This window comes from Balaenoptera physalus, assembly GCF_965194825.1.
Source record: "Balaenoptera physalus genome assembly, chromosome: 3".
NCBI lineage: Eukaryota > Metazoa > Chordata > Mammalia > Artiodactyla > Balaenopteridae > Balaenoptera > Balaenoptera physalus.
In genome coordinates, this window is record NC_138890.1 from 106,620,134 (window position 1) to 106,643,028 (window position 22,895).

General features: G+C 39.5%; 2 long non-coding RNA genes and 1 pseudogene across 5 annotated transcripts in view; 1 reads left to right on the plus strand and 2 right to left on the minus strand.

The window, feature by feature from the left end:
• The window catches only part of LOC309659020, a 159,387-nt gene that overhangs the window by 52,821 nt on the left and 83,671 nt on the right, over window positions 1-22,895 (minus strand). The gene's annotated exons all lie outside the window — the stretch shown is intronic.
• Window positions 1-22,895, minus strand: part of LOC309659048 — a 93,320-nt gene that overhangs the window by 21,773 nt on the left and 48,652 nt on the right. The window lies entirely within an intron of this gene.
• Window positions 504-1,497, plus strand: LOC309659010 (protein RER1 pseudogene; annotated as a pseudogene). Its single transcript has one exon. The product of its transcript is annotated as a protein RER1 pseudogene (transcript).

The window sequence follows — 22,895 nt, forward strand, 5'->3', positions numbered from 1 at the left end:
AACATACTTACACATGAATGCATAAGTCTCAAAACCTCACGATAGGACATAACATATTTTTTAATAAAATATTTTCTAGGAAAAAAAGTTTAAAACAGTAGAATACATAATGTCAGCAATTTCTACCTTAGAACTACTCAATATATAAGATATATCAAGGATTAAGAAAAACAGGGGCTTCTTTGGTGGCACAGTGGTTAAGAATCCGCCCGCCAATGCGGGGGACACGGGTTCGAGCCCTGGTCTGGGAAGATCCCACATGCCACGGAGCAACTAAGCCCGTGCGCCACAACTACTGAGCCTGCGCTCTAGAGCCCGCGAGCTGTAACTACTGAGCCCGCGTGCCACAACTATTGAAGCCCGCGTGCCTAGAGCCTGTGCTCCGCAACAGGAGAGGCCACCGCAGTGAGAAGCCCGGGCACCGCAACGGAGAGTAGCCCCTGCTCGCCGCAACTAGAGAAAGCCCACGCCCAGCAATGAAGACCCAACACAGACAAAAATAAATAAATAAAATAAATAAATTTATTAAAAAAAGAAAAACAGGACTTCCAGGTGCTCGGCTGCCTCTTCCCGGACCGAGCGAAGCGCCCGCGTGGCCGCCACCCGCGTCCTCCTTCCCGCGGCCCTCAGGAGACCGCGCTTGGCGGCAGTGGACCGCCAGCAGGTCCGAAGGTGACAGTGTGGGAGATTCCGTCCATGGGAAACCTTCCGTGGTGTACAGATTTTTCACAAGTCTTGGACAGGTCTATCAGGCCTGGCTGGACAAGTCTACTCCATACACGGCTGTGCGATGGGTGGTGACGCTGGGCCTGAGCTTCATCTACATGATCCGAGTTTACCTGCTGCCAGGTTGGTACATCGTGACCTACGCCTTGGGAATCCACCATCTAAATCTCCTTATAGCTTTCCTTTCTCCAAAAGTGGATCCTTCCTTAATGGAAGATTCAGACGATGGCCCCTTGCTACCAACCAAACAGAATGAGTTCCAGTCCTCCATTCGAAGGCTCCCAGAGTTTAAATCCTGGCACGTGGTGACCAAGGGCATCCTGGTGGCCATGGTCTGCACCTTCTTTGAGGCATTCAACGTCCCAGTGTTCTGGCCCATCCTGGTGATGTACTTCATCATGCTCTTCTGTATCACGATGAAGAGGCAAATAACGCACATGATCGAGTACCGGTACATCCCCCGTTCACGCACGGCAAGAAGACATACAAGGGGAAGGAGGACACGGGCAAGACGTTCGCCAGCTAGACGCGGCCACCCTCCGCGGGCCCTGGACGGCCACGAGCTGCTGTGACGGCGCCTTCTTTCCTCACATAAAGTAGTTGATTACAAGGGAGTTATTTTCTTTTTAAAAAAGAGCTTCAATTATTTGTAACTGAGATATCAGGTTCTTGAAGAAACTTACATTTAAACAGAATCGCGTTGATTTATTTTCCAGTGCCGGTCAGGCATCCAGACGCTGGCCTTGCAGGGCGAAGGCCGGGCGGACAGCCGGGTGGGCTGGGGGGCGGGGGCGGGGTCGGCAGGGCCAGGCCCGCGGAAGGAGCCAGGACGCCCAGCTGCCGCCTCCCAGGACGCTCGCCTGGCCCCGCCGGCCACACGGAGGACGCTCGCCCGTCAGTCCGGCGCGTGGAAGAGATTCCGCAGTAACTCAGGGCTGTAAGGCCAGTTTCCGAATTTCATCTCACTAGAGATGTGTTGAGTTGGCCTCTAGCATAATGACTCAAAACTTTGTTCTTAACTACCATGATTGCTTCTGAGGGCCTGGAATTATAAATATATATTATATTTTAATTGTTTGAGGTTATTTTGACACATTTCTTTGATACGTGAAGGGTTGTTTTAACTTAAACGTGTTCTCATGCAGCGGCCCCTTTTCAGAGACACCTGGCAGGAGCAGCCAGTTCCGTGGCTTTTAACACATGGCTTCCCACTTTCTACGGGGAAACAACTCTGACCTGCATGTCAACTTTTTTGATGTGATAAAAACCAATACTCATAAAGAAAAAGAAAAAGAAAAACAGGACTTCCAGATAACAAATGAAATGTTTCACATATCCATTTCATATATTCATTCATATATACTTTATCCCATCCTTACATGTATATATTTAATCTAAAGGTAATACATGTAACACAGATCGCAAGTTATAATCAAGAGGTTCATTTTTGATTGTTAATTGTTGTCCAACTTTTTAGAAAATAGAATACAAAGAGACAAAATTTCTTTAATAGTTTTCAGAAAGCACACCATAAGCTCTAATGGATAGATTAAGAAGCAAATAGTTAAAATTTGGAGATCTTACTATAAGTATTATAATTTTAAACTTTTTCTATAAAACTCAATCACTGCATGCATGCCAGTGAAATTTTAAAAGAGAGAGAAGGGACTTCCCTGGCGGTCCAGTGGTTAAGACTTCACCTTCCAATGCAGGGGGTGCTGGTTCGATCTCTGGTCGGGGAGCTAAGATCCCACATGGCTTGCGGCCAAAAAACCAAGACATAAAACAGAAGCAATATTGTAACAAATTCAATAGAGACTTAAAAAAATAAATAAATAAAAAATAAAAACAGAGAGAGGGCTTCCCTGGTGGCACAGTGGTTGAGAATCTGCCTGCCAATGCAGGGGACATGGGTTCGAGCCCTGGTCTGGGAAGATCCCACATGCTGCGGAGCAACTGGGCCCGTGAGCCACAACTGCTGAGCCTGCGCGTCTGGAGCCTGTGCTCCGCAACAAGAGAGGCCGCGACAGTGAGAGGCCCGCGCACCGCGATGAAGAGTGGCCCCCACTTGCCGCAACTAGAGAAAGCCCTCGCACAGAAACGAAGACCCAACACAGCCAAAATAAATAAATTTATTAAAAAAAAAAAAAAACAGAGAGAAAAGTTTAAACATTAAATGCTGTAAACATTTAAATAAATATAACATATATCTACATATACAACCTGCTAGTAGGTATATATCATTTCTGCCTGATAATTTTCTCTCTCCTCTCTGTGTCTTCCACCTCAGCACAATATGACATGACACTTTCTATATGAAAATAAATGACACCACTTTCTCACTAGGTTCCCCTCAGGAAATAAAACTAATGGACAAACTCTGTGGGGCACCATGGGTGAGGAATTATAATACATGGTTGGTAGTATCCTAGAGCTTGACAGGACCCAGGGTTACCCAACATAGTGAGGCCAAAGGAAATGGAGAAGAAAAGTTGAGGCAAGAGGAGTGATTTGAAAAGGCAGACAAAATGATAATGGGGTCCACATGAGGAAGACTAAACATAAGGTCAGAGGCTGGAAGGATGAAGACTGGAAGGCTTGGTGAAAATAGGTTCAAGACTACACGAAGGAGTCACAGCCCTGCCTCTATGAGGGTCCTGGTGTGGCGTGCCTGATGCCATAGGAAACCAGACAGTTACCGACGCGTATTTCTCAACTGATACACCATGGAGTCTATGATGGCACTCTCTACTATACAGCCATGCCAATGGGTGGTGGCATGCCCTCTCAGACATCTGTGGTCGACTTCAATTATTTTCTTGCTACTGTAAATTTCTATCCAAACTGAATTTTTAGAAAATTTAACAATGCATCTGTTGGGAGAAACATTGGGATTTCTAAACTGAGAATGCATATTATACTCATTTTAAGAGAAAATACATTTCAAAGAAAATCTTCAAAGGGTTATAATAAGTTTCCTTCTTAAAATCTCCAGTAACTAATTTTAACAATGGTTTTCATATCTTTCTCCAGTTGGGCATTTTGTTTAGCTCAAAAAAAAAGAGAAATAATTATAATATTTCTTTTCTAATAATGTCAAGAAGTTTCTGTTATTGCCCAAGTGAAAATATTTCACCGTAGCCTAATTTCCTTCTTCATTATACAGCATAAAGATCAGGAGCCACAAAAATCATTATTTTCCTGATGCCTTCAATCTTCCTATTTCATAAAGGAAAGGAAGTGAAAGAAAACTACCCCTCAACATTCCCAAACCAGTTTGGCTTTTGGATTTTGCATATTCAGGCAACTAACTGTTGGCTGTTTTACTGGTTTGAATAACCCATAAGGTACAAGAGAATCTAAGTTCTACGTTAGAACCCACATCTGCTTATGCTAGAATGAAAACCCATCTGAGAATCAATGAAGCACATGGAGAGGGTCTAATTAAATCCCTATGCCATTTCCTTTAAAACTGTCAAGTTGAAATTGTAATCGTGTATTCATTCACCCCCCAGTGGTGTAGTGGTAATTTTAGAAGTGGGAATATTTAAGCAATAAGAGCCAACAGGGTGTGTTTTGCTAGGATATCAATGAGCCCGGACAGTTCCTGTAAGCAGCCAATAGACTGAAAACAAAACCTTTCCTACACAGTGAGTGAATCAGGAGACCCTCTCCAAGTGAACAGCCACACTAATGACAAAGACCGAATTCTGTATTAGGAATGAGAACTTATAATAGATGTATTGAGAGAATTATACTATGAAATCACACTAAACTATTAAATGAAAATAATACAAAGCATTGGCACATTAAATCAAAGTGATAAAATGTTCAACAAATTAAAAATCAAACATCCAAGATTTCTGGCTTTTGAAGTCACCGTAAAATTCCTAACACTTGGTTTGTCTACGGTCCTCTTTCTTCTTTGCCTAATTTTGTGGTTGCCTTAAATGACCCCCAACAAAAATCTAACTGAATAAGTATGAGAGGAATATGTGCTCTGAAACTTGTTATTGGGGTACCTTTTGGCCTCATTTTAGAGGACAGCAATACTTTAAGAGTGCGTATCTTTAGAGCATGGATTGAAATATCTATATGCTCTTCACATATACTAAAATATATGTTACCCAGGATGGTTTTTGCACTGTGTTTAAATAACAAATACGAAAGAAAGGCAACCACATTATATAGCTAATTCACTGGCTTCATGTAGACTCAGCCTGAGTTAAGAGACCACCAGGGGGGCTTCTCTGGTGGCGCAGTGGTTAGGAATCCACCTGCCAATGCGGGAGACACGGGTTCGAGCCCTGGTCCGAGAAGATCAAACGGGCCGTGGAGCAACTAAGCCCGTGTGCCACAACTGCTGAGCCCACGTGCCACAACTACTGAAGCCCACATGCCTAGAGCCCGTGCTCCACAACAAGAGAAGCCACTGCAATGAGAAGCCCACGCATCACAATGAAGAGTAGCCCCCACTTGCCGCAACTAGAGAAAGCCCACCAGGGCATCTCCAGGCCTCATCAGAAGTATCTCCACGTTCTTGCTTCTAGGCTACAGTGTGGCTTGATCTAGAGGCAGTGACCAAAAAAAAAAAAAAAAGTTCTGCAGATTAATTTGTTAAACTGCTTTCCTCAATATACTTGCTGACCAGAAAATTTGGTAGAGGCCAGTAAAAAAGGGTAGCATGACGGCGTTCAAGCAATCTGCATATTAAAAAGTCCTCCTTTCACTCACCTTCTCTCATGTCATACCTCCCATCCTCCTCCAAGCCCAATCCCAAACATGAACACATCTGTAGGGATGGGTGTCTGGCTGCTCTGCAGGCAGGAAAGACCATCAAGGGGGCGCAAGAATGGAGAAAAGGGAAAATAGGGAGTTCGATGTTGCTTTTGCCCTCCCCACTCTTTATGCCAGCCCCCTCTCCATACAAAGTCCTCTTAGAAAGCTTTCCTCAGTCAAGCTGGGCCATCCTCCAAGGTCACTGTATACAAATATAGCAACCTCAGAAGAAAATTAAAGGGGGTTTCCATTGTCCTATTTGTCTAGGGTGTCCTTCAGGAAAAAATTAAGATAAGCAATGTTGACAGTTTTTAAAAAATTTAAATAAAGTAAAATATACTTCTGTATAAAGAACTGTGGAAAACTGAGTAGAACTAGAGGTCACATACAAGAGAGAAATAACTGGATACTGGGAAGGCACTCTTCCCACCTTCCTCGCCACTTTGCTTAAGGCCATTCAACTTCTGGTGTGGGAATAGGGAGTAAGGAGGGGATAGACACTTAGGAGAAAGGACGTCTGTTGCTTTGATCAAATGAATTCACGTTTTCTGATCCGATTCTCCTAGAATATGAAAATCACTTACACCATCAGTGTGGAGAATCATAATGCCAACTCACACATGACGTTCTCTACCCTACACTGGCAACAGGACTATACAGAGAGTAACAGAGTTTACAGACAAGCTAAAGGAAGATAAAATTCACAAGTAATAAGTAAGAATTGAAAACCATGAGAATACCAAGAGAATCCATAAATTGCATCTCTCTTCAGTAAGTCAGATCCTCAACACCAGTCAGTGACAGGGAGAACATACACAAGGTTACGACGAAATTGCAACACTGAACTCTTGTAAAAAGTAGCATCAACTTATGTCTTGGGACTTTTCAAGCACAGGTCAACTTCTGAATTCTAGGCTATTGCTCTTTGGGCTCTTATGTTACCTGAGCCAATTTTGTCCACACTTAAAAAGAAGACATTGCTTTCGAAGAGCATATATTCCCACTCTCCAGCATTAGTGATAAATTTCTAAAACCTCTGCAGGGAAAAAAAAAGTATTAAATTACTTGTTCTCAATGTTCATCAGACAGCAAGTTTGAGGACCCAAGTTAATTGAATACTGTCCAGTAGACTATTTCAGAGGTGTCAAATACATGACCCTAAATTAGAAGAATTATTTTACAGCTTTATTTCCACAAAAAATGTGATCAGTTTTACTGAAATAAAAGTATTATCCCTCAAATTTGTATTTCCCTTTTTTTTTTTTCTGGTAAAGAACCATATAAATGGGTTTCAAAAAGTATCTTTCATTTACAATATCATAGGATATGCTTTTTTGTTTTTGCTGGATTTTCATTTTTACATATAAAATATCATAAATGTCTACAGTGAAAGGGATGTATTTCCATTTAAATAAATGTGCCGATTACTAGCAGCTTATATTAAAAGGAACTAATTTTACAGCATCAGATGATTCACTCTTTCATATATATATGCAAAACAAAAATGAACCAGTTATAAGTATTAAGCATTATTAGCACCTTAAAATGTAAGTCAGTCTAGTACAATGTAAGCAGGTTAATAATGAAAAATAATTAGTTATCTAGTTGGTATTTGGCCAGACAAGAGACGTGTAGAAGACATGCAGGTCTAGGCATTTTAGACTAGATAACACCTGACTTACTTTGAGAGAGAAAAAGAGCAAAACCTCGTTAAAATCTCTGCTGTTTTAATTAGAGACGTTGCATCATGAAATACTCACTATTTGCTTTTTTTCCAGATGCTAGAAAAACACCTGCTTCTCGCCCATTATCTGATCTTTTCAGTGCCCAAAGAGCGGAGAGCAAATGTTCATTACTAAAAGGCTTTCTGAGTAGTATATCTCAACTAAACTTTATACACAGAACAAAGGCTTGATAGAGGAATATTGATCCCAATAACCCTAGTAATAATTTTGCTTTGGAAGCCAAATGTTTGTAAGCTTTCCTATTTAATGTGGGTTTTGTCACACCTGTGTAGCCTTGCCACAAGGCATGCTGGGAGCTCAATGATGGGTTCACATGAAAAGTTATGTAAACGGGAACTGTGTTGAGTCAAGCTTACGAAGATTCATTTAGCTGTAAGCCCTTGAGGAACCAAAATGTTATGCCTAGGAGAGCATCACGATCTCAGATGTATTCGGGACTGGTGTTTATATACAGGAGGCCATGCATGGGAAGCATGCTGTAGCTTATGCTCAACAGGAGAGACAGGAAGAGGAATGGTAAGAGCTATCCAAGAGGTAAGCCTACAGCCAATTGGCCTGGGGTTTGTGGCAGGACCCTATTCCAGCAAACAGAACTGAGTGACACCTGGGAAAGTAAGCACAGTCATGGAAACAGCACAACCAGATCAGGAGATGTGGCTGCAGCTTGGTAGGTAGTGCATGGGACTGACTCAGGACAGTAAGACTAGTGCCAAGTTCCCCCGATGGCAGAGAGCTAGCTCATATTTCTCTTTCAGTCTTAGTTCTCTCTGCTCAAACCTGGACAGAAATGAGCCTACAAGTTAAAGGTTTTCGGTATCTAAATTTAAATGAGGCTAGAGAAGTTGTGAATCTACCTCCACGTGGGCATTTATATTTTTTTCTATCCAACGAATGCTAAATTCTACACACACACAGAAGGACTGACACATACGCACACATGCTAACACACTTTTGTAAATATACTATGAATGATTTTCTTATATTTGGACCTTTCACGGGTCCAGATTTATTGCTGACTGCCAAGCCTTCTTAATTTATGATAACAGCTAATAAATTTTACTTAAGATTAGAAAAGCTGCATTAAGTTTATGATCTTTCACATTTGAGCATACTGTTTAAAATGTTCACAAAATGATGGACTTGACTTACAAATGAGCTTCAGGCTTATACTTCATCACAGATTATGAAAATCAGTGGGGGAATGTAGAGTTGTGGAATGACCAGTGGGAATATACACATTTACAATTCTGGGTTTCCTAATTTTAAGCTCTTGGTATCTTGATTTATCAAATGCAAACTTTGAACTTCTCCAGTTGAAATATTTCTTAAATTCTAATATAGAAGGATTTATGTACACTCCCCATTGTTTCATATACTTAGAAAACAGACTGAAGAACAATTATGCTGGATTTCAGATGTCTCGAGGAAATACTGCATGCATGACATCTGTTTTCCCTGGGGTTTGACACACATTTGCTTTAATGTACTGGTGTGTTCTTCATTACCTTGGAAGCTATATGCTAAAAACAAGAGTGTGTTTCAGTTTTGAAGGAAAAGAAAAAAATTATAAATCCCAAAGCCCTTCTCTGTGAAAAACAATAATTTAGGGGTTAAGCGTTCAAAAAAGAAAAAATGCAAATGATCATGTTTCTAAATGGCCCAACTTTTTAAAGATTATGTGTAAGTCTTCTATAGACTTCCATATATGTAAGTCCTCCTTGTTATTGAAAAATTATCCAGAGCCAGAAAGAACGTGCCTTTGAAAATCAACAGCTAAAAGAAATAAGATCTTCATCTCTAAAAAGTCCAAGTCATCAATTCAAGATGTTTGAGGTATTAATCCTCTGGAAAATTATTTGGCCTCCAGAAGCAGTGAATTGCTAAACATTTCTGGTGGATATCCTGGAGTTTTGCACAAACTGAAACATGAAGTTCCAGGCCGAATACAGAAATCCACCATTCTACACTATACCAGCTGGCTTGTAACATCTACATCTATGAAGAATTCCCCTTAATTAAAAACATATAAAATATCCAAAACACTTCCATGATTCTCATTCACTATCTGTTCAACCAATTTGCAAATTAAGGCATATCCCCGCCTCAGGTCACCTGAATTTAAAAGCTTTTGTCAAGTTCCTTCATACTGAAGGAACACAATTCAGTATGATAGCAAGTTGAAGTTCACACATCATATGGGTAGATGAAATAAAATCTCTTTTTTTCACTTTATTTGTCCTTTGCCTGAAAGGACCACATCAAATGATCAGATGTTACTCTGCAGCATGAGAACTTGATGGAGCTTTAAAATCAACTGTCTCAAATCATTTCCTAAGCCCAGACAATGATAATAAACATCTCTTGAAGGGTCTAAACCAGACCCATTAGTGAACATGAGCTGCTTCACATCAGCTGAAAGGAAAACTGTCTCCTGAAATTAAAGAGCAATTGATATCAACATCTGCTTTCTCCTAGTACCATCTTTAGAATCTTGGATTCAGACTTTTGACTCATGTATCCTGGTGCACTTAAATAAAACTAAAAGGACTTTAAAATCCCCCACTCAGTGAACTGAAGTATATAAGTGAATTGATATAGTAAATTGCATCCATACACTTAAATGCAATTCACAACCTAAGTTGGAGAATTAGAATTAATTTTACATTTCTTGCAATGTCTTTTCCTATTAAAAATGGAGACACCAAGAGAGTCAGAGTGATTTAGGGATAGAGATTAGAAGGCCCTATTAAAAAGACTAATAAAAAGTGACTTAAATGTCACCATCTCTCTGCCAAAGTGTGTTAGCGATATTTTCAGTTTGACATGAGAACTCTACCCTTGTTTGTTGGTGTTGAATTCTAAACATAAATTCTACGGTTTTCAGAAAGAGAGGATATGTGTGTACTTAACAGGTGAAACACTGACAACCTTGGAAACCAAAATCCTCTGTTTATCCAAAGGTTAGGGACAGTGCACTCAGCCACCATACAAATGTAGAGTACCTACATGAGCTTGCCAACACGAATCTTTAGGGAAGAATAGTAACCCACCTTAGCTAGGCTTTCAGCAGGGACAGCTGGCCAAGTCTAGCTGACTGAGGCAAGTTACTATTAGCAAATATGTCTGTTGAAGATGAGATTTAGTAGTTTTTATGGTCTATGTCTCTTTTGCTTTGAATATTTTCAAAGCCTAGGAGACTACAAAAATATTAAAGTGAGAGTTCTTTATTGATTTAATGAATAAAACAATAAATTGATTAATAGATTGGTGGAGACTGAATGTATAGACGGATGAATAGATGAACTTTCAAAGACTGTAATTTATAATATAGTTTTTATTTAAATAAAAGACCAAAATGTTTTACTTCTTATTATAGTATATGGTCTTAAACTGTACCCAGTATATGGAAGATGGCTGAGGGCGCAACTGGGGAAACGTTTCCTTAAGAGGCTATAATGACATGGGACTTCCCTGGTGGTGCAGTGGTTAAGAATCTGCCTGCCAGTGCAGGGGACATGGGTTCGAGCCCTGGTCAGGGAAGATCCCACATGCCGCGGAGCAACTAAGCTCATGAACCACAACTACTGAGCCTGCGCTCTAGAGCCCACGACCCACAACTACTGAGCCCGTGTGCCACAACTACTGAAGCCCGCACGTCTACAACCCGTGCTCCGCAACAAGAGAAGCCACTGCAATGAGAAACCTGCGCCCCGCAACAAAGAGTAGCCCCCGCTCGCCGCAACCAGAGAAAGCCCACACGCCAACGAAGACCCAACGCGGCCAAAAATAAATAAATAAATAATTTTTTTTTTTTTTTTTTTTTTTTTTTAAAGAGGCTATAGGGCTTCCCTGGTGGCGCAGTGGTTGAGAATCTGCCTGCCAATGCAGGGGACATGGGTTCGAGCCCTGGTCTGGGAAGATCCCACATGCCGCGGAGCAACTAGGCCCGTGAGCCACAATTACTGAGCCTGCGGGTCTGGAGCCTGCGCGTCTGGAGCCTGTGCTCCGCAACAAGAGAGGCCGCGATAGTGAGAGGCCCGCGCACCGCGATGAAGAGTGGCCCCCGCTTGCCGCAACTAGAGAAAGCCCTCGCACAGAAACAAAGACCCAACACAGCCATAAATTAATTAATTAATTAATTTTTAAAAAAAGAGGCTATAATGACACAGCAATTCATTTTCTGTATATCATAGACATTATCATGGAAGGTAAACTGAAGAAATTCCAAGAAAGAAAAGCTGTCATGATTCTAGGTATTAATTCTTCAGTCAAGAGTTAACCCTCACAAAACTCTGTTTATATTTTTTACAAAACTAGATTTCAAATCTCTTGGCTGGATATATGCTGTGCATCAGAACAAGTAACTAGTTCATGATAAGCTAGATTCTCCATACACCAGGATCATCTCCACTTGTAAATTAAGTACCAGTGGAAGTCAAATCAGCAGAGTATAATTTATTAAGCTACTGCTGTGTTAATGCAACTTCTGAAGGTAGCTCATTTACTATCCAGAATTTGATTAGCCCCTAGAAGAACCTGGTTCATTTTATTCAAATAAGGCTATTTCAAATCATAAATTCCACAAACTGACCCTCAGAGAAGAAAATATCTTTGAATTAAGTACATTGGAAATCTGTAAAATTCTAACTCATTCATTTGCCATCCATATTGACGCCTTGCTAGTTGCACAGGGAGTTATAAAACATATAATCCTGCTGTTTTTCAAAGATAAGTAAGGTAATATCATGGGGAGGCATATTTTGCTCAGGGATCCTTACACCATTATGATACTACCCAATATTTTATGGCAATTGCAATACTTTGTAGACCAGTGGAAAATATATCTAAAAATAACTGTGCCATTTCTGAGCAAAAGCAGAAGTAATTGATGTTTCCTAGAAAAATGATCCCACCTGGCTTTGTACAAGAGCAGCATGAGCGTTTCAATGACAGGTAGATCCAGAACAGAGCTTTGTCCTCAATATCATTCCAATCCTCTGAAACCCCAAAGCAAGGTTCATAGAGATTCTTTAGAATGCTCCACTTGAAAGCCAGATTACACTATTTAAGTGGCCTATGGAGTTCTGTATTAAAGGCTCCCTGCTGCTCAGGCATTTTTTTCCCATTATAATATATTGCTGTAGATTTAACACTGTAGATGTTCTATCATTTAACTAATATGGCTCAAAAGGTTGTCATCGGGGACACTTCTAAATTATATCACTGCAAATAAACCTTGCTACGGAAGGAATTGCCTATTTAGCAAAGACATTTCATGGCACATTTGCATAAAAATACCACTGCTGTCTTTCAAGTTCATCTGTAACATTGCTGCTGAGCAGAAGAGCATTAGATGTGTCACAAATACAAGCAACTTTGGCGGCAAGCTAATTTGTAAATGCATATTTGCAAACTTTAAGTGAACTGCTATGCCCTAACTTATACCCAGCATAAACCCATACATGTTTGTATAATCAGAAAAGAAAAAATACTTATTACTCAGCTTTCCCGTTTAACTTACAGGAAATTAGTAATCAACCACTGGATGTTAGTCCCCCGTTACATGTGGCCTGCAAAGCAGGCGAATGAAGCAATTCAAAGGAAGGCAAGGCAGCTTCCAGAGGAGAAGGAAATATTGGCCGCCTGGTTAAATTGTTTGAAGAGATTTTTTTTTTTACCCCTCTTCTGAAACCAACCAACAGTGAATGCTAAAGCAGACATGAGAATAAAGCTATTTACCAAGCATTTTCAAAGCCTCTTGATCTCAGTTGAGTGTCTGTGCTTGCTGGATACCGCAGAACATGTTAATAGCTTAGGTTTTAGAATCAGAGAAGGTTGGGTTCAATATCTGTCTTAACGTATGAGCTATGTGATCTTAGACGAGTTGTTTGACCTAAGACTCAATTTCCTCATATATTTTTAAATGTGCATAATATACTGATCTTTGTGGTTAAAAGAAGTTAACGGCCTTTTGAGTTAAACAAGGCAGACACCTTTACTTATGTTGTTTAGATAGGGAAAGTAAGGCTCAATGAATTGAAGGGATTTGTGCAATGTTACATAGACAGATAATAGCAGAACTGGATACAAATTCCAGGATTTGTGGCTCCTGACATAACGATATTTCTGTTCCAATATGCAGTATTCTCAATTTGCCTAATTTTCACTGGGTGTTCTGACCTCACTAATGTACACATGAGTTATTTTCATTTTTAACCCAAACAAATCTTTATTAGATTCCGGCATATTAAAAAGTAAAATAAAAACCAAAACATCAAACAGCTAGTCAGGTCAAAAACCTCATACCTGCTATTTTGAAAGTCTGCCCTCAGTTCTCCTAAACCATTCCTACTCGTCACAGGTTCTTCCTTTATTTCACTTCTGAACTAAAAAAATATAAAGCTTCAGATTCTCTTCGAGACTCCAATAGTGTCCTGTGAAACTAGGAAATACAGGACGAAGGAGGCCATTTGTAGGTACGTTATCCATGGATTGAATATTGACTGGGCACCGCCTTGGTTGCCACAAGCTTACTATAATTTTTTCCCTATTTAATTAACATGATTATCTCAAAAACAGATTACAGTAATGGTCATAACCAAACATATGCCTACAAATTAATTTATTTAATTAATCAAAAAGTTTTTTAAGTTAGAATTTATCCATGTCATTTGTACAATATACCATACTATGTATTTTATGTATTTATTTCCTTTATTATGCCCCCACTCAAGAGAAATAGAATGCAGAATTTGTAACGATTATTATAATACTACATCCCCAACACCTGGAAAAAGTGCCTAAGACATAAACATCTATTAAATATTTGTTAGATAAATAAATGAATAAATGAATGAATGAGTGAGTAAATGAATACATCCCTCAATGTAATACATCCCCCTATCTTTTTGTACTCTGACTTCCACCCATACCCTAAATGGGGATGTAAATTCCATCTAATGCCAACCCAGCCATTTTTGCATTGTATCATCTTTTCTCATCTATTTAATGTGAGGTTCTCACCTGTTTAAGGTACAAATTTCCCTTCTTTCCCCTACATCATCAATTTACACTAAGTCCTTCCCATCCACATACAATTATGCATTAATATCTATCAACTTGAAAGAAATACCTTGACCCCATAGCTCCCTTCAGCTCTATTCTCATTTGTCTGCTTCCTTTAACATGAGTCTTCTTGAAAAAGTAGTCTCCACTTCCTCCCTTTCCATTATTTCTTGACATACATCTCTAAAACTGTAATTGCTTTTGTTACTATTACCAATGATCTCCATGTTTTCAAAGTCAGTGGTCAACATGGTTTTGAAACACTTTCTTTGTACGACTCTTGGGATACCATTTATCTGTTATTCTCTTCCTTTCTCACTGGTACCTACTTAGATTTCGAAACTTGAATCATTGGAAGGTTCTAGGGTGTTCTTCAAGGCTCTTTGCTTCTATTCTCTATTAACACTCACCATCTAGGTAATCTCATCCAATGCCATGGCTTTAAATACCATCTATGTACAATTATTCAAATTTTAATCACTATCACTAATCTCCCCCTGAACTCCAGAGTCATACATACAATACCTATTTAACATGTTCACCCTGATATCTGAAAGGCATCTCAAATTTAACTTGCCCAAATGCAAACTCTTGATTCCTCTTCTACCCTCAAAACCTGTGACTTCCTCCAGTCTTCTTCATTTCAATAAATGGCATGTTCATGATTTCGGTTGTTTATGCTACAAAATTTATTGTCATAATAGGTTCTCTTCCTTGCATATCCCACATTTAATCCATCAATAAATCCCATAAGCTCTACCTTCAATACTTATTCCTAACCAACTACTTCTTAATACTTCTAACACCCTAGTTGAAATCATTGTCATCTGTCACCTATTCTATTGCCAAGGCCTCCTAAATGTGTCTGTTTCTAACCATGCCACTCTTACAGTCTATTCTCCATATAGTATCCAATAATCTTTATAAAATATAAATTGAATCATGTCAAAACTTTGTTGACAACCATCCATTGGCTTCCCATATCACTCAGAATGAGACCAAAGGCTCTAAATGAGGGACCAGGGAAGCCCTGAGTTTTCTGGTAGGGCTAAGGTCAGTGGGGGAGCACGTGTTTGGGGGTGTCTGCATGTGTGAGAGAGGTCACCCTCAAACCGCACTGCCAGCCGGGCCTCCTTGCCACTGAGGACTGCGTCCAGCCCCTCTGATGGCTACAACCCCAGAGCGTTAAGGACTCAGGAAAGAAAGCACAGTCGCAGGAGAAAATGGATCCAGCAGCCGCAGCAGCAGCCTTGGCACATGTCCTGGCCCTGGGCAATTTAGATCACAGCCAGGCTGCCCGGGGGGCTGATTTCTCTCTTTTTTTTATGACTGCATAGCTCTGCCCCATGGGGGGCCTATTTTACACTAAAAAAGACTCTTAAATACAAGACTCTAAATCATCTCCTCTGACCCACCCTGCAGATTCTCTGACTTCATCCCCTATCATTCTTTTACTAATTCTGACCAATAACACTAGACTTCTAGCTATTTCTCAGATATTCCAAGCACCCTCCCCTCACTGCATTTATATTTTCCTCTGCCTAGAAGAAGCTCCCTCAAAATGTTTCCATGGCTACTCCATCACTTCAAGTTCTATGCTCAAATGGGACTCTGGCTGAGAAGCCCAATTTGGCCAATCTATATAAAATAATGTCCTACCGCCATCACTCTGTATTCCCTTATCCTTCCTTCATAGGATTCATCACTAACTAATGTACATTATTTATTTGTTGTCTTTTTTTTTCTACTTTAGAATATAAGCTCCAAGAGAACAGAAACATTATCTTTTGTGTGAATTGCCATATCCCAGTCTTGGGACAGTTCCTGGTATGTGGTTGACACTTAATAGATCTCTATAGAATCAGCTGAATGACCCCTCTTAATTATGAAAATATAGGGTAAGAAGAAACTGTTGTCCCAGGTAAAGTTATACTGTGACCTTGGTCAGACTTAATGAGTCTGCGTCTCACTGACATTCTTTGTCATTCAGAGCCCTAGGGATGGGTTCAACCAATTTGAATAGGGAGACCACAGGCCTTCAGGGAAGAAAGCTACAAAGACTCTACCACCTATTCCCCAAATTTGAGGTTAGAAACACTGTTTAAATAGACTAAGCTGATTCTGCCCATGGTCTCCTTGTCCAAAAGAACACCAAGTGCCCAAGCAGGAACTCACTAAGAGGGCAAGGGGAGTCTGAGCTGGAGATTCAGACTCGACATAGAGCCTATGTGCTTAGGAAGCATCTGGAGTCAGACACACTGAATTGTGTTCTGCTTGGTGGATCAGTGACTGAGAAATTATTATAAAATGGCATTCTAACATTAGCGCTCCAGTCAAGGCACCAGTGATCAGTGCTGGTGCTAGCAAAGAGAGGCACATGGATCAGCTTCTGTTGGTCTGTGCAAAACCAGCCTTCAGCAGAGGAGAATCAGGATTACTGTTCACTCTCTGCTCTACATATGGAAAAAAGAAAAACCTCCTTTAGGACTAAGTAAATATCAGAGTTCTTAGACAATTCAAGAGACGGTGGACAGGATGGGGAGTGATGGAGATGTTGGCCCAACACAAGAGAGTTCCTGCTAATAATGGCAAATCAAGGCTTCAAAAAATTTTTTGAAAATAAAAAGAAGTATGACTATATTTGCAGATAGGGTTGGCGGAGCAAATCGGATCAATGACATGAACATGTCACAAAATGTATTCCATGGACTATAAATGGAAGCTACCTAAAAAGAATTTCCATGGCCAAATAAAGTAGGAAAACACAGGCTTAAAAACATTTAAACAACTTCCTTGACTGGAGGACTTCTCAAAGAGGAAACAGGATAGAGTGCAGCATTTCCCAAATGTATAGGATTAGGAAAACTGTCTTTGTAAGGGAGATTTCATTAGACTAAAATTCTGGGAATACACTGGAGGAATGCTGCCAAGTTTAACTGTGTAGAATGAAATGTATTCTGAAAGAAAGTTTTATTAATGACTTGCGTGAACACTAGTGTTTTGGACCAGTTAGATATGGCACCGGAATTTGTACAAAATAATGTATTCAATGAAAAATAGTTCATTTTAATTCTATAGGTGTGGAAAAAGTATTTTTAAACTCCCAAAGATGGGAAATTTGGAAGGGAATGGGCTGCTATGTGTGGCAGGCATAAATTATTCAATTTATAAAGTCCCTCACTTCATTTTCATAGGAACTCTACATGTATTGTTATCTCTCCTTTTTATATGAAGAAAACAAAACTTGGGGTGTTTAATTGACTTACTAAAAAAAAAAATTAATGGTAGGAGAGTCTGAACCAGGTCATTCCATTGCCCAAAATCCCAGGACTAATCAACTGATTCCTTCCTCCCTTCCTCCCTCCCTTCCTTCCTTCCTTCTTCCCTTCCATCCTTCTGTCCCTTCTTTCTCTTCATGATGCCTCTCTAAAATTCTGAATCAATAAAAGAAATCAACAGTCTTGCCACCAAGGTTATGGGAGAAATCCTCTGTCTTGGAAATATGCAACTATTGTGCTGGTTACATGAAAAACGGGTCCCATTTCGTATTATAGTGATCCATTATTTTATATGGACCACCATGCACTTCCTATATTCTCTCCAGCCTCTTTTTATTTCATGGGAGCAAAAACTTTTTTTCTCTTAAAACAAAAGCTTCATTTAAAAGAAAAATTAACCATTACTTAAGGGGCAGTTTAAATGCCATTTCAAATCATACCCTATTTCTTTATAACCAAGGGACTCTACATAGAATATAGACTATTTGTAAAACGGTCACTTTTTTCCAGTCCACATTTCAGTCAGTTGTGTGGTAAGCAGGAAAGCAAAGGCTTCGTGCAGATGTGCTCAGTTACCACCTGAGACTAGTATTTTGCATTCTTGTTTTAATTCTGCTTTATAACCACACCAAGAGTTACTCAAATTTGGAAGGTATGATGGATCAAAAACTTATATAAATTCAAACAAATTGCTGGAAAGAAGTTAATCTCCTTATATGCCTTTACTTTCTCTCCATTGCCTTTAAATTTGATTATGATTCTGCTGTTTCATAACCAAATAATCCTCTGCCTTAAATACAGGTTCTCTGCCCCAAGCTGAGCTCTGAAATACTACTGCTGTGATAAATCCTGGCTGTAAGAGTTTGACTTAATAATACTTACCATCCATCAAATTGAGAAACTTAAATGTTATGAGGATAAATGGTGGTATACTAACTTTGTGGATTCATTCTATAGTACATTTTAACTTTCTCTTCCTCTTATAGCATCAATTCAGGTCAAGATTGAGATTTTAAATCCATATATATATAAATCCATAAACACAGATAAATAAATAAATAAATAAATAAATAAATAAATAAATAAATAAATAATAAATATTCATCAGTAATGAGGAACATGCAATTTAAACAATAATGACATACCATTTTTATGTGACGTTACGGAGTTATTAACTAATGCCACTGTGGTAATCATTTTGCTATATACGTGTATCAAATCAACACTTTACACACCTTAAACTTACACAATGCTATATGTGAATTATACCTCAGTAAAGCTGGGGAAAAAATGAGATACCATGATTCTGTTTTTGGTGAGCACCCTGTTCTGGCTTATAAACTGCCACCATCTTGCTGTGTGCTCACATGACCTCTTCTTTGTTCTCTAGGAGACAGCAAGAGCTCCTGTGTCTCTCCCTCTTCTTATAAGGGCACTAATCCCATCATGAGGGTCCCACCCTCATGACTTAATCTAAACCTAATTACCTCCAAAGGCCCCACTTCCTAATACCATCACATTGGCTGTTAGGGTTTCAACATATAATTTGGGGGTGTGGGGGGTACAAACATTCAGGCCATAATACTGATGAAGGACCACGTTTGAATATTTGTCAGTGGAGACACAAACATGCTTAATCCCTGCAGTGCTGCCAAAATAGATTTAATTATATTGAGTAATTGTCAAAAAAATAATACTGAGAGAAAAAGGCAGGTAAAAAATTATAAATGCAGTGATGCAACTAGTATTAAACATTTTTAAACAAGGAAGTTATAAATTATTTATGATACATATATGTATATAAGATAAAAATAAACTAGAAAGATGCACACCAAATTCGTGATAGAGATTCTCTGTGGGGACCAGAAGAGTAGAACAAGACTGACACTGGTGGTTAATGGTAAATAAATATGAAAAATTTTAACAATTGTTAATGATGAAAATGTGTGTTCTATTATTCTATGTATTTTTCTGAAATATTTACATTTTAAAGTATTTTTTAAAACGCTTAAATTGCTAGAATCTAGGTACTTTGTGTTTTGTAATAAATTACTAACTACACCAGGGTTTGGAAGGTTGGAGGAGGTCTTGTTATCTTTAGCATGGTTATGATAAATGGGGTTTATATTTGCAGGATAAACCAGAATTGTTTAACAGAACTGGTAATTATATATTGGATGTTCCAATGAAATATTTACTCAGTTTGGATGTTGAAAAGACATTTTCAAATATAAAAAAAGCTGTGAAAATTTATACTATAATATGCTAAGGCCACTCTGGTTGGCATTAGTAATGTGTTACATGATTGCATTGATTGCAATATGGGTAAAAAGTAGTGTAATCACACCCAATACTGAGCAACCTAAGGGAAGATTATAGTGTGATTGGAAGATGGAAAATGTTTTTATTCAAAGACAATGTAGGCATGAATTCTAAACTAAACCACCAATGGATTTAGCCATTTGCATTCCAAAACAAGTTTGAGATCAAGGATATTTTGCAGAAAAATGTGCAGAATAGAGGAGAAAGTAGAGAAATATGCATTTATGTGAGTGAATAATACACTTTTCTAAAAACTCCAGCTAAGCTAGTGGTAAATATTTTGAACCTATGCTTCTCTAAGCAGCACACTCAGAGGATCTACTGTCAAAATTTTAGAACTAGATAACAGTGGCCATTGGCATTTTATTGAGACATGTTATATGGTAATTCATTTTTTACTTGAGGCTTGTATGTGCTAAGAATATGTCCCTGCCAAAACTGACTGCATTAGCTCAGGCCCCATCATTTGTTACCTGCTTATCCATCAATTTACCCCCCTCCTCCAGTTCTTATCCTCTTTCTAGCTCATTGTTCACTCCAACATGATCTCTCTGATAAAAAATTCTGGTCACATTGGGACTTCCCTGGTGGTTCAGTGGTTAAGAATCCGCCTTCCAATGCAGGGGACGTGTGTTTGATCCCTGGCCGGGGAACTAAGATCCCACATGCCACGGGGCAACTAAGCACACACGCCCCAACTAGAGAGCCCGGGTGCTGCAACTACTGAGCCCGCGCACTCTGGAGCCCACATGCCACAACTAGAGAACCCGTGCAGCACAACAAAGAGCCCACGCACCAGAACTAGAGAGAAGCCCGCGCACCGCAAGTAAGAGCCCGCGCATTGCAACAAAGATCCCACATGCTGCAACTAAGACCCTATGCAGCCTAATTAATTAAAAAAAAAAATTCTGGTCACGTCAGTCCCTGCAGTGAGCTCACCCTATGGACTTGGAGACATTTCCTTTAAGAATAGTTGAGTAAGAAAAGCAAGATGCAGAAAAATATGCAAAGTATTCTTTCGTAAAGAAAACAATGGCCAAAAGAAGCTGTGTGTATGGGTACTGAATATATATATATATATATATATATATACATATTCACACATACTTGAATATGATTATATAACTAAGGAGAAAACAAAAAAAGGATACAAAAGAAGTGTTAATATGAGTCGGGGAGGGAAAGAGGTGAATAGGGAAGGGAGAGAAGATGGAGAAGAGACAGAAGACTGTGAGGGACGATCCAATTAAAAGAGGAAAAGGAAAAAAAAACAGTATGTATATGATCACCTCTATACATATTGATATACAATATGTGTGTAATATTTTAAAATAAATGCTTGAAAAGCAAAACAATAATTATAACTTCCCATTATCTGTAGGGAGAAACTGAAACTCTTTGGCGTAAAACAGAGCCTTTCCAATCCCCAAGTTCATATCTCACAATCACACCAGCCTATGTGTCAGCTGCACTTCTTCATTGTTCCCACACCACACCATCCAAACTATTCCCTTCTTACCGTTATACAGCCAGTATGTATCTGGAACGCCCTTTCCTCCTTTCTCCCCAGGAAATCCCTGTCTCCCTTCAAGATCCAGTTTAAAAGTCCCTTGTGAGGCCTTTCTTAAATTCAGATACTCTGTCTTCCATACTCCCTTAAGTCTCTGTAGATCCCTCCACTGTGATGCTAAATTATATATAAATATAATTTATATAAATTTATATAAATATAAATTATATTGTGATTACTTATGGACATATTTCAGCATATGATTCTCTCACTAGATTATTAGTTCCATGGAGAAAAGTACCATTTGCGTAATTTTTTCACATCAAGCACCTAGGATAATCCCAGCATTTAGGAGACGGTAAGCAATTTTTGTTGAATTAATTGATTGATTGGTTTCTGTGTGATTCTTCATTTTTAAAATGATGCCCAATATTGTTTGCTTATTGCGTGCCAAGTTTAAACATTAAGTCCCCATAAATAAATTAGTTTTATTTTGGTTAATAGTCATGTTTTACACATATCTCACACTTGCCTGTGTAACGAGATGTTAGGGAGGGATCCTTTCTATTTAAGTTTTGGGGGAGGCCCCCCAGTTAAGAACAAAACAAAAGGCAGCATGTTCTCCCATACTCTAAAATGAGGCACTATTCCTCCTATACAAGACTTGAAGGGCAGTGGGCCACAACCACTTGGTGACTTAGCATCTACATTAAAGGTCTCAGAGAGCTGAAATTGAGAGAAATGAAACAACAGAATTTCTCTGGAGAAAGCTGCTGGAGGCTTTCACAATTTTCCATCTCCCTCACCCACGAGAGAGGCTTTGAGAGCACCTCTCAGAGAGGCTGATGTTTATTCCTTAAAGTTTGGAGGACGGAGAGGACAAGGGTCAGTCCACTCTTGAGAAATGTCAAGCAAACGACTAGCGCTAGAACTGTCTCCTTTGTGGCAGAGCGAAGAGATACAGCTATACTGGGAGCCAGCAGCACTCCTGACAACAGGGCAGGGTTTCCTGGTTCTGTGGACCCAGTGAGGGTCCTTTAGATGGAAGCTGGCTAAGGGGTTCCTCTGAAAGGAGTTTTCTAGAGATGAGGTAACCTTAGCATAGAGAAGCTATGGGTCCTTATTGATGCTGAAGTTGAGGAGCAGTGAAAGCATCCAAGCAGAAGAGAGGGGTTACGGTGGGAGAACCTCTGAGGTGCTCACGAGAGTATCCCACAGGTCAGCTGTATACACACCACACGCCAACACAGATGGCGAGCATACCTGTCCCATCCGTCTCCTCCCTCCCGCCCCAACAAGGAAGGGTGAAACTCCAGAGCCGGTGGTTAGGGGGATGGCAGGACATTTCCTCTTCGGCAACAGGACCAAAACGAGGATGAGAGAAGCTTTGAACTTCACATGAAATTGGGAGTTCATTTTAATTACTGCAATGGGATTGTTAGTGTGACTATATATGACTAGAGTACTTCT